Source organism: Coregonus clupeaformis, chromosome 20 (genome assembly GCF_020615455.1).
Source record: "Coregonus clupeaformis isolate EN_2021a chromosome 20, ASM2061545v1, whole genome shotgun sequence".
Taxonomy (NCBI): domain Eukaryota; kingdom Metazoa; phylum Chordata; class Actinopteri; order Salmoniformes; family Salmonidae; genus Coregonus; species Coregonus clupeaformis.
Genome location: NC_059211.1, coordinates 26,321,474 through 26,332,367, shown reverse-complemented (window position 1 = coordinate 26,332,367; position 10,894 = coordinate 26,321,474).

The following is a 10,894-nucleotide window of genomic DNA, read 5'->3' as shown; positions in this document are numbered from 1 at the left end:
AACATTCTGGGCTAATAATGTAAGAAATAACACACAAAAAAACTAAATACTGCAAAGTTGCTTTGGAGCTAGAGCTGCCCTATCTGTCGGCGTCATCTTGCATCTCCTGTACTTCATGATAGGATGACCACCACATGCTCTAAGATTATGGGCCAAGAGGGGCTTTTGTAAGACTCTCCTTCTTTGTCCTCTTAAACCCTACTTGAATGCCTTAAAGGAGGACTATAGACGGAAAATAACATGGATTCTCCTAAACACCACAGTGAAGGGTATTAACCAATGAGTCAAACATTTTCAAACTTTTGCTTATTCGTTGGCAATGTTTTATAGCGGATGTAAACCACAGATTAATCCATGTCCAATGTTCCCTCCCTACAAAATCCTACATCCTGATATACAGGGCATGCTGTATAATTACACGGCTTATTTTGTCATATTTTTCAACATTTGTAGTAGTAGCAGAAGCCCTTCCCTCCCTGGGGCTATTTGTGGTGCTTGTGCGTCGCAGTTTACACTACATTAATTACACACATGTCTGCGTGATGGTAGAGCAGACGCTGTGATTCGACAGGGGAATCTAAAACACTTCCTCCAGACTATCCTACTGTACTACACCAAGCCCAGGCTCTAATAACCACACACCCAGCCCAGGCTCTAATAACCACACACCCAGTCCTAATAACCACACACCCAGCCCAGGCTCTAATAACCACACACCCAGCCCAGGCTCTAATAACCACACACCCAGCCCAGGCTCTAATAACCACACACCCAACCCAGGCTCTAATAACCACACACCCAGCCCAGGCTCTAATAACCACACACCCAGCCCAGGCTCTAATAACCACACACCCAGTCCTAATAACCACACACCCAGCCCAGGCTCTAATAACCACACACCCAGTCCTAATAACCACACACCCAGGCTCTAATAACCACACACCCAACCCAGGCTCTAATAACCACACACCCAGTCCTAATAACCACACACCCAGGCTCTAATAACCACACACCCAAGCCCAGGCTCTAATAACCACACACCCAGCCCAGGCTCTAATAACCACACACCCAGTCCTAATAACCACACACCCAGCCCAGGCTCTAATAACCACACACCCAGCCCAGGCTCTAATAACCACACACCCAGCCCAGGCTCTAATAACCACACACCCAACCCAGGCTCTAATAACCACACACCCAGCCCAGGCTCTAATAACCACACACCCAGCCCAGGCTCTAATAACCACACACCCAGTCCTAATAACCACACACCCAGCCCAGGCTCTAATAACCACACACCCAGTCCTAATAACCACACAACCAGTCCTAATAACCACACACCCAGTCCTAATAACCACACACCCAGTCCTAATAACCACACACCCAGCCCAGGCTCTAATAACCACACACCCAGGCCCCCAGATACAGCTTGAACGTTTGAGCCACAGACACTTCTATTTGCCCAAACACAAACTGTCCCTTAAAACCCAAAACAGATGCTGTTGGGTTAGGAACAGATTGGGGATTCTCTCTCACACACACACACACGCACGCACCCCCCCCCACACACACACACACGCGCACGCACACGCACACACACACACTACAAAACAGATCTGAATTATGGCTAGACATATCAGTAATAATAGCTATGACTCAACAGTCAGTCAGAACCAGCTTAACTCTGCTGTAGCCTTCAGTTAATTTCAGCATCACCACTCCCCTCTGCCAGTCAGCACCTTTGATTCAGGCACTACCCCATGCTGAGAGGGTGGGCCCCAACCACCTGCCATTACACCACTGAGGGGGGCACAGTGAGAGGATGGGTGGTGGTAGGGGTGGTAAGGATGGGAAGAATACTGTACACACAAGCCTTATTATTCTCCCAGCTGTTTGTGTTACCATCAGTTTGCCTCTAGATATCCACTGCCTTGTTTACAGTGAATGTGGTATTCATAGATGCCGCTGTGTTTTTTCCTCCATCGAGGGTCATTGTAATGAGACGACACGGCAGGCCTACTGGACCTGCTCTGTGCCTGCCTGTATGCCTGTATACCTGCTCTGTGCCTGCTTGCCTGCCTTATGCCTGCCTGCCTGTATGCCTGCCTGCTCTGTGCCTGCCTGTCTGCCTGCATGCTCTGTGCCTGCCTGCCTGCCTGCTCTGTGCCTGCCTGCCTGCCTGTATGCCTGCCTGTTCTGTGCCTGCCTGTATGCCTGCCTGTTCTGTGCCTGCCTGTATGCCTGCCTGCTCTGTGCCTGCCTGCCTGCCTGTTCTGTGCCTGCCTGTATGCCTGCCTGTTCTGTGCCTGCCTGTATGCCTGCTCTGTGCGTGCCTGCCTGCCTGCCTGCCTGTATGCCTGCTCTGTGCCTGCCTGCCTGCCTGTATGCCTGCCTGCTCTGTGACTGCCTGCCTGCCTGCCACTGGGACTCTTCCATCCATCAGGCTTATCTCCTGATAAACGGCCCATCATACAGACAGTGATTTATATGACCGCTCATGCGCCGCTGGACATGCATATACACACTGCATGCAAATAAACTTGTCTAACCCTCTTCCATTTTCTCTTCCTCCTCTCCATGCGTGAGAGGTGCCTTGAAAATGATGTCACTCACAGCAGCAGGATGACTACGGTTGCATCCCAAATGGCACCCTATTCCCTATATAGTGCACTACTTATGACCAGGGCCCATAGGGGGAGTCCAGAGGCCTCTGGTCAAACATAGTGGACTATATAGGGAATAGGGTGCCATTTGGGACGCTTGTACATGGGTATATAAACCTAGCCAGCTTTCCCATTTTCGTTATTTCTTTCCACCCACTACAGAAAAGTGGATTAAGTACAGGAGATGTGTAAATAGCTGCATCAAATCTGATATCAAAAGGCCTGGCAGACATTTGGGCCGGTCAAAAGGCCTGGCAGACATTTGGGCCGGTCAAAAGGCCTGGCAGACATTTGGGCCGGTCAAAAGGCCTGGCAGACATTTGGGCCGGTCAAAAGGCCTGGCAGACATTTGGGCCGGTCAAAAGGCCTGGCAGACATTTGGGCCAGTCAGATCTGGCTGTCTTTTGTATCTCCATGATTTAAAAGATTGAAATGGGCCAATGTTAGTCTTGTTCACAAACATTATCTTTTAGAGAAAGCAGTTTGCCTCCAAATGATCCACAACCAGGAAACGTATTCTATTTCATCCACTACCTAAGCCCCCTCCATCCCTACCTGGGTTGCGTCCCAAATAGTACCCCATTCCCTATATAGTGAATGGTCTAAGTCAGTGCTAGCTGTGCCACTAGAGATCCTGGTTCGAATCCAGGCTCTGTCGTAGCCGGCCGCGACCGGGAGACCCATTGGGCGGCGCATAATTGGCCCTGCGTCGTCCAGGGTAGGGGAGGGAATGGCCGGCAGGGATGTAGCTCAGTTGATAGAGCATGGCGTTTGTAACGCCAGGGTTGTGGGTTCAATTCCCACGGGGGGCCAGTATGAAAAATAAAATAATGTATGCACACACTAACTGTAAGTCGCTCTGGATAAAAGCATTTGCTAAATGACTCAAATGTAAATGTAAAATGTAGTGCACACTGTCACCGGCACACAGCGGTATGCCCGGAACACCTGGAATGAACCAGGAACTCCTGGAGAGCTGCAATTAAAGTCTAATACAGCGATGCTACACCGCGTTGCTACGGGCAACTGAAGGCACAGCTCAGAAATCAAAGACAGGAGGAACACGGAGTTGGAGCAGGAAAAGCAGATGAGTGGGGGGGTGTTCTAACACAGTGTTCTATTATAACACTGTGTTCTATTATAACACGGTGTTCTATTATAACACTGTGTTCTATTATAACACAGTGTTCTATTATAACAGGGTGTTCTATTATAACACGGTGTTCTATTATAACACTGTGTTCTATTATAACACAGTGTTCTATTATAACACTGTGTTCTATTATAACACGGTGTTCTATTATAACACGGTGTTCTATTATAACACTGTGTTCTATTATAACACTGTGTTCTATTATAACACAGTGTTCTATTATAACACCGTGTTCTATTATAGCACCGTGTTCTATTATAACACTGTGTTCTATTATAACACCGTGTTCTATTATAACACCGTGTTCTATTATAACAGTGTTCTATTATAACAAAGTGTTCTATTATAACACAGTGTTCTATTATAACACGGTGTTCAATTATAACATAGTGTTCTATTACAACAGCGTGTTCTATTACAACACAGTGTTCTATTATAACAGGGTGTTCTAACACGGTGTTCTATTATAACACTGTGTTCAATTATAACACAGTGTTCTATTATAACAGGGTGTTCTAACACGGTGTTCTATTATAACACTGTGTTCAATTATAACACAGTGTTCTATTATAACAGCGTGTTCTATTATAACACAGTGTTCTATTATAACAGCGTGTTCTATTATAACACAGTGTTCTATTATAACACAGTGTTCTATTATAACAGGGTGTTCTAACACAGTGTTCTATTATAACACAGTGCTCTATTATAACAGGGTGTTCTAATACGGTGTTCTATTATAACACAGTGTTCTATTATATCAGGGTGTTCTATTATATCATGGTGTTCTATTATAACACGGTGTTCTGTTATAACACAGTGTTCTATTATAACAGGGTGTTCTATTATAACACAGTGTTCTATTACAACACTGAGTTCTATTACAACACTGTGTTCAATTACAACACTGTGTTCAATCATAACACAGTGTTCTATTATAACAGGGTGTTCTATTATATCAGGGTGTTCTATTATAACACTGTGTTCTATTATAACACAGTGTTCTATTATAACACAGTGTTCTATTATAACACGGTGTTCTATTATAACACGGTGTTCTATTATAACACAGTGTTCTATTATAACACTGTGTTCTATTATAACACCGTGTTCTATTATAACAGTGTTCTATTATAACAAAGTGTTCTATTATAACACAGTGTTCTATTATAACACAGTGTTCAATTATAACATAGTGTTCTATTACAACAGCGTGTTCTATTACAACACGGTGTTCTATTATAACAGGGTGTTCTAACACGGTGTTCTATTATAACACTGTGTTCAATTATAACACAGTGTTCTATTATAACAGCGTGTTCTATTATAACACAGTGTTCTATTATAACACAGTGTTCTATTATAACAGGGTGTTCTAACACAGTGTTCTATTATAACACAGTGCTCTATTATAACAGGGTGTTCTAATACGGTGTTCTATTATAACACAGTGTTCTATTATATCAGGGTGTTCTATTATATCAGGGTGCTCTATTATAACACGGTGTTCTGTTATAACACGGTGTTCTATTATAACAGGGTGTTCTATTATAACACTGTGTTCTATTACAACACTGTGTTCTATTATAACACAGTGTTCTTTTATAACAGGGTGTTCTTCTGAAATGGCATGCAATTCCCTATTTAGCATGTGACTTGCATGTGACTTTTGACCAGGACCAGGGCCCTGGTTGTAGGGACAGTTCAGACGCAGCCAGTGTTGTCTAGTTCTGCTCTGCTCTACCCAGGGTCCTCTCTCTCTGCTCCACTGAGTTTAGGGTAGTGATCATCTCCCTGCTCATAGGGATGAGAGATAGGATTTACGACAGGGCCAAGGCACCAATCCAGCCAGGTCTGCTGCTCTGCTCTGCTCTCCTAGCTTCAATCACACAGCTACATCACAAACATCCTCCTCCGAATTGAAGCAGGAATTTCCCTCATCTTCTTTCCCTCCTTCGGATCCTCCTCTTTCCTCTCCTCCTCCCTCTCTTCCTCCCTCTCCTCCTCCCTCTCTTCCTCCCTCTCTTCCTCCCTCTCCCCCTCTGTTGATGTCATAATCCTCAGAGGAGCAGTGGTATCTACATGGGGGAGAGATTAATTATCTGTGGTTCGTTTACACTCGTTTGGTTGATTGGTTTATTGGTTTTCATAATTCGTTCCATTGACCCTCCTCCCCCGAGTACTCCCACAGTTCCCAGTGGCAGATGGCATCACAACTCCAGTAACTCCTCCTTCCTGGTTCCTGCATCACATGACAGGGATGTGGAGTGTGATAGGAGTGTGTAAAATATAACTGTCTAATAAATTACTGTGTGTGTTTATTTCATGAAAATAACTCTAAATAATTTATTTCCATGAGCCTCCTTTTGCCACTGAAATGCTCAGTCTGATCATGTGGGCGTGTTAATACAAACTTAAATATATTTACATACATAGCCCTGATTGGCGGATAGGATCGTGTAGACTCTAGAGCCTACCCCACTTACCCCTTCAAAGTAGGAGGATACACATGCAAATAAAATACAGATTGTGATGTCATGCTGTGGGCCAAAAGCTCCATCCCACCTGAAGAGGATGAAATTCCCGGCCGTTTTTTTTCTCCAAAAGCTCTTACACAAAAAGGCAGTATCAGCATTTTCACCATTTCAGAGTGTTATTTCAACCTCAGTGTGGAAATATCATATTTCTTAAAATAATTCAAATCAAGTTTTTTGCCTTCACTGCCCCTTTAAAGGTTTTCTGAATAAACGCCAAAACAGCACACTGCCCTACTCACTCATCCTCCTTCTGCCACTCTTCTCTGTTTGACGGAGAGATGAGCGGAGAAAGGAGCCACATATTTCCCAGTTGAAGTTCGATATCAGTAACCCCGTGCCAAACATAATTTGAGAAATATTGGGTGTGAGAGAAAAGGAGGAGAGAGAAAAAAGAAGATACATGGAAGTAAACAGAGGGGTGAAAAGGAGGGGAAGCAGAGCAGCTGATGCCCACACATTTGTCCATATCAAAAGGCTTGGCTCATGGACATGTTGCTACTGACTTGAGCAGAATGTCTGTTGTATTACCTTTACTGTGATGAATGTTCTTTCTGCATGCCCTTAACAGGGGATCCAAGCCAAGGTCATTGTGTTGTTTAGTCTAATGATAAGTAGAGCTGGATAGTTGATTGACCTTATCCTTGAAACTCATTTGATACGGCCAGAGAATAAAATGTAACACAGCTCTCTTGCAGTGGAAGAGGTTTTTCCTTGATTTGCCTTCACTCAGCCTCAGTACTCAGTGCCCCAGAGAGACCGACCAAGTCACCGGCTCAATAAAAAAACATCACATGAACCCTCTGCACATAGAACAGAACAGAATTAATTAGATTAGGATAGAGAATATAATGTTAGAATTAAAATTCTACCTGTAGGCCAATTTCAAACAGTTCCAGAGGATTGGATTGGTAGATTTAAGGAGATTTCATCAAAACAAATATAAACACAGAAACTACATATTTAACTGGCTTTGGGGGGAGGAGAGAGAGAGAAAGAGAGCAGAGGAACATGAACAAAGAAGATTATAGAGGAGAATAGAACAAAGGTGGAACTGGGGATAAAAGTAGAGGAAGTGAATATGTGGCTTACAGAGCTCAGCCCAGGTTAATCTGTAATTGAACATGAGAAGCACGGGTCCACAAATAATATTGCAGGGAGCAACTGTCACGCACAGTAAGACAGTGTTAAGTGAGCACACAGACATACACACACAGGTGCACACTCACACAGATAGACATACACTCCTTCCTTCTCTCTCACTCCCTCCTTCTCTCTCTCCCTCCCTTTTTCTCTCTCTCCCTCTCCCTCTCCCTCCCCTTCGCTCTCCCTCTCTCTCACCTCCACATACTTTCTCTGACGGTAGAGGTGGTAGTTAGATGCCAGGTGCTCTCTTCCCTCTTCTCCGCTGAGATCTCCTCTGCCCTCACAGAGCTCTCCTCTCCTCTCCACTGAGATCTCTTCTGCTGCCCCCCAGCACTCTCCTCCTCTCTCCTCTGCCCTCTCCACTTTCCTCACAGTGCTACATGTAGCAGGAGGCCTCATTAGCAGTACAGTCACGCAGCAAACCAGCGCCTTTGTCTAGTCTAAAAATAAAACCCCTCCCAGTCTGCCCACTGTACACAACCTGAGAGGACGCCCAGCCCCCTCATCTGGAAAGGAAACAGCATCCTATCAGCCAATCAGACGCTGTAGAACAACGTTTGGGCCTATCAGACTCTTGTGGAACTGTACTGTACTGCAGTATGAAAATGTATGCACTGGATAAGAGCGTCTGCTAAATGACTAAAATGTAAAAATGTAGTGCATTCTACTGGGCTTTCAGTTGTTGTTTCCTCAATAGCTGCTGCTACCTTCTATTTCTCTGTTGTGTGTGTCTGTTTAAGTGTCTCAAAGCAAAGGAACAGAGAGAGAGAGAGAGAGAGAGAGAGAGAGAGACAGAGCGACAGAGCGACAGAGCGACAGAGCGACAGAGCGACAGAGCGACAGAGAGACAGAGAGACGGAGATTGAGAGAGAAAAGGGCTAGTGAGGGAAGGGGGAGAGCTCAGACATATGCAGTGGATACAAAGTTCTCAGATAGGTAAAGGGACAAAGAAGCAAAGTCTTTAACACAAAACACTTCAGAGCCCAGTCTGATGAGGCACAGGAACAATGGACCACAGCCAGAAATCAGAGTCTTCGATGGAGTCAAATCTTTCATTAAGAATGAAGTGAGTCTGAAGATATACAACCATACACACATACACATACGGATGCACACACACAATACGCGCATACGGACGCACATGCACACATGCACACACACACAGAGACAGGGCAAAGAGAGGGCTAATCCAATTTGGAGATAGAGAGGCAGCCATGGTGACCGACTGGGGCTTGGAAGGTCTCTGACATCTGACGTTTCCCATCTGACCTTCCCAGGCAGGATATCCTGGTCTGGTGGATCCTGTCCTGTCCTGACTGACTGATCTAATCTGGTAACAAATTGATCAGATGATCTGTAAACAAATCAGTTTGATTGTTGAAACAGGACTGTTGTTTTTACTTAGAAAAATCTTTGAAAACTTCAGTAAGGAAAATAGGAATTGGAATCTGAATTTACAGTTTACTTCCTGAATTAACCGAATTGAAATGAAATTGACCTCAACCCTTCTTTCAAGGACACACCTGAAACTAGGAGAGGACATGAGGTATGAAACTAGGAGAGGACATGAGGTATGAAACTAGGAGAGGACATGAGGTGTGAAACTAGGAGAGGACATGAGGTGTGAAACTAGGAGAGGACATGAGGTGTGAAACTAGGTGAGGACATGAGGTGTGAAACTATGAGACCCCAGGAAGAGTAATGAAAATGAAATTGACCTCAACCCTTCTTTCAAGGACACACCTGAAACTAGGAGAGGACATGAGGTATGAAACTAGGAGAGGACATGAGGTGTGAAACTAGGAGAGGACATGAGGTGTGAAACTAGGATCCTTAATAAATGTGGATCCTTAATAAATAAAAAAATACAAATACATGAGGTGTGAAACTAGGAGAGGTCATGAGGTGTGAAACTAGGAGAGGACATGAGGTGTGTAGTGTCATGTGAGAGGCTGTACTCTACTCAGCTCTCCTCTCCTCCATTTGTATGCCGTTTGTTTCCTCAGCTCCCTGCCTCATCCATAAACATGTCTGCCGTTTGAAAAGCAACAAGTGGCGCAGTGGTCTAAGGCACTGCATTGCAGTGCTAACTGTGCCACTAGATCCTGGTTCGAATCCAGGCTCTGTCGCAGCCGGCCGCGACCGGGAGACTCATGGGCGGCGCACAATTGGCCCAGCGTCGTCCAGGGTAGGGGAGGGAATGGCCGGCAGGGATGTAGCTCAGTTGATAGAGCATGGCTCTAGGGTTGTGGGTTCGACTCCCACGGGGGGCCAGTATAAAAAAATATGTATTTACTAACTGTAAGTCGCTCTGGATAAGAGCGTCTGCTAAATGACTAAAATGTAATGTAAATGTTACGGCAGGTCAACATCAGTGTGTTTATAAAGGGCCAGGCGCCTCGACGTTCAACAGAGCTTGACTACCATTATGGAAACGCCCATCTGAATACTGCACACAAAACCGAAAGGCGGGTACTTACTTTGGGGAGAGAGTTGGACTCAGTGCTGCAGCAGCAGTCTGAAGACACACAAACGGAGAGAGAGAGAGAGAGACAGGAAGAGAGAAAGCGAGAGAAAGAGAGAGAAGCCCCACTATGAGAGCGAGCGAGAGAGAGAGAGAGAGAGGAGGAGGAGAGAGCATAGTGTTTTTTTATGATGATAAAGCTCTTACCTATTATTCTCATACAAAGCTATGGGAGACGATCAGGGGAATAGCAATTATTTAGAGACGTCACTGTGTTATACCATTTAGTAACAGTACTGACTAAACAAGTGATAAATCACTGTAATTGATGATGTTATCAATTGACACATTTGATAAATTCACTGTGTGTTTCTTAAACTGTGGTAATTCCTCAAAGTCCATTCCTCAATAGACCGGGACGTTGTCATCATTGCTCGCCAAACCTCTGGAACTCCAGTATCCCATCAGTCCACAGGGGCCTCCTTGACATCAGAAGAAGAACTGGAGTCCCATGACTCTCTTATATATGGATATCAAAAACCATCTGTGTCCCAGCTGATGTGGTTGACAGCTACCTCAGAGCGAGAGAGGGGCTGTGGAGAGCTGATGTGGTTGACAGCTACCTCAGAGCGAGAGAGGGGCTGTGGAGAGCTGATGTGGTTGACAGCTACCTCAGAGTGAGAGAGGGGCTGTGGAGAGCTGATGTGGTTGACAGCTACCTCAGAGTGAGAGAGGGGCTGTGGAGAGCTGGTGGTTGACAGCTAATAGATGGATAAAGAAGACTTCAGCAGTACACTCCTCCGTCTGCTCTGGCAGGCCTCACCCCCTCACTCCCTCCCCCTCTCTCTCCCTTCATCCATCACTCGCTGCACCGGATGAGACCGACACTCAGCCCCACTCACAGATGGATGAGAGGAGGGAGGGGGGAAGGAGG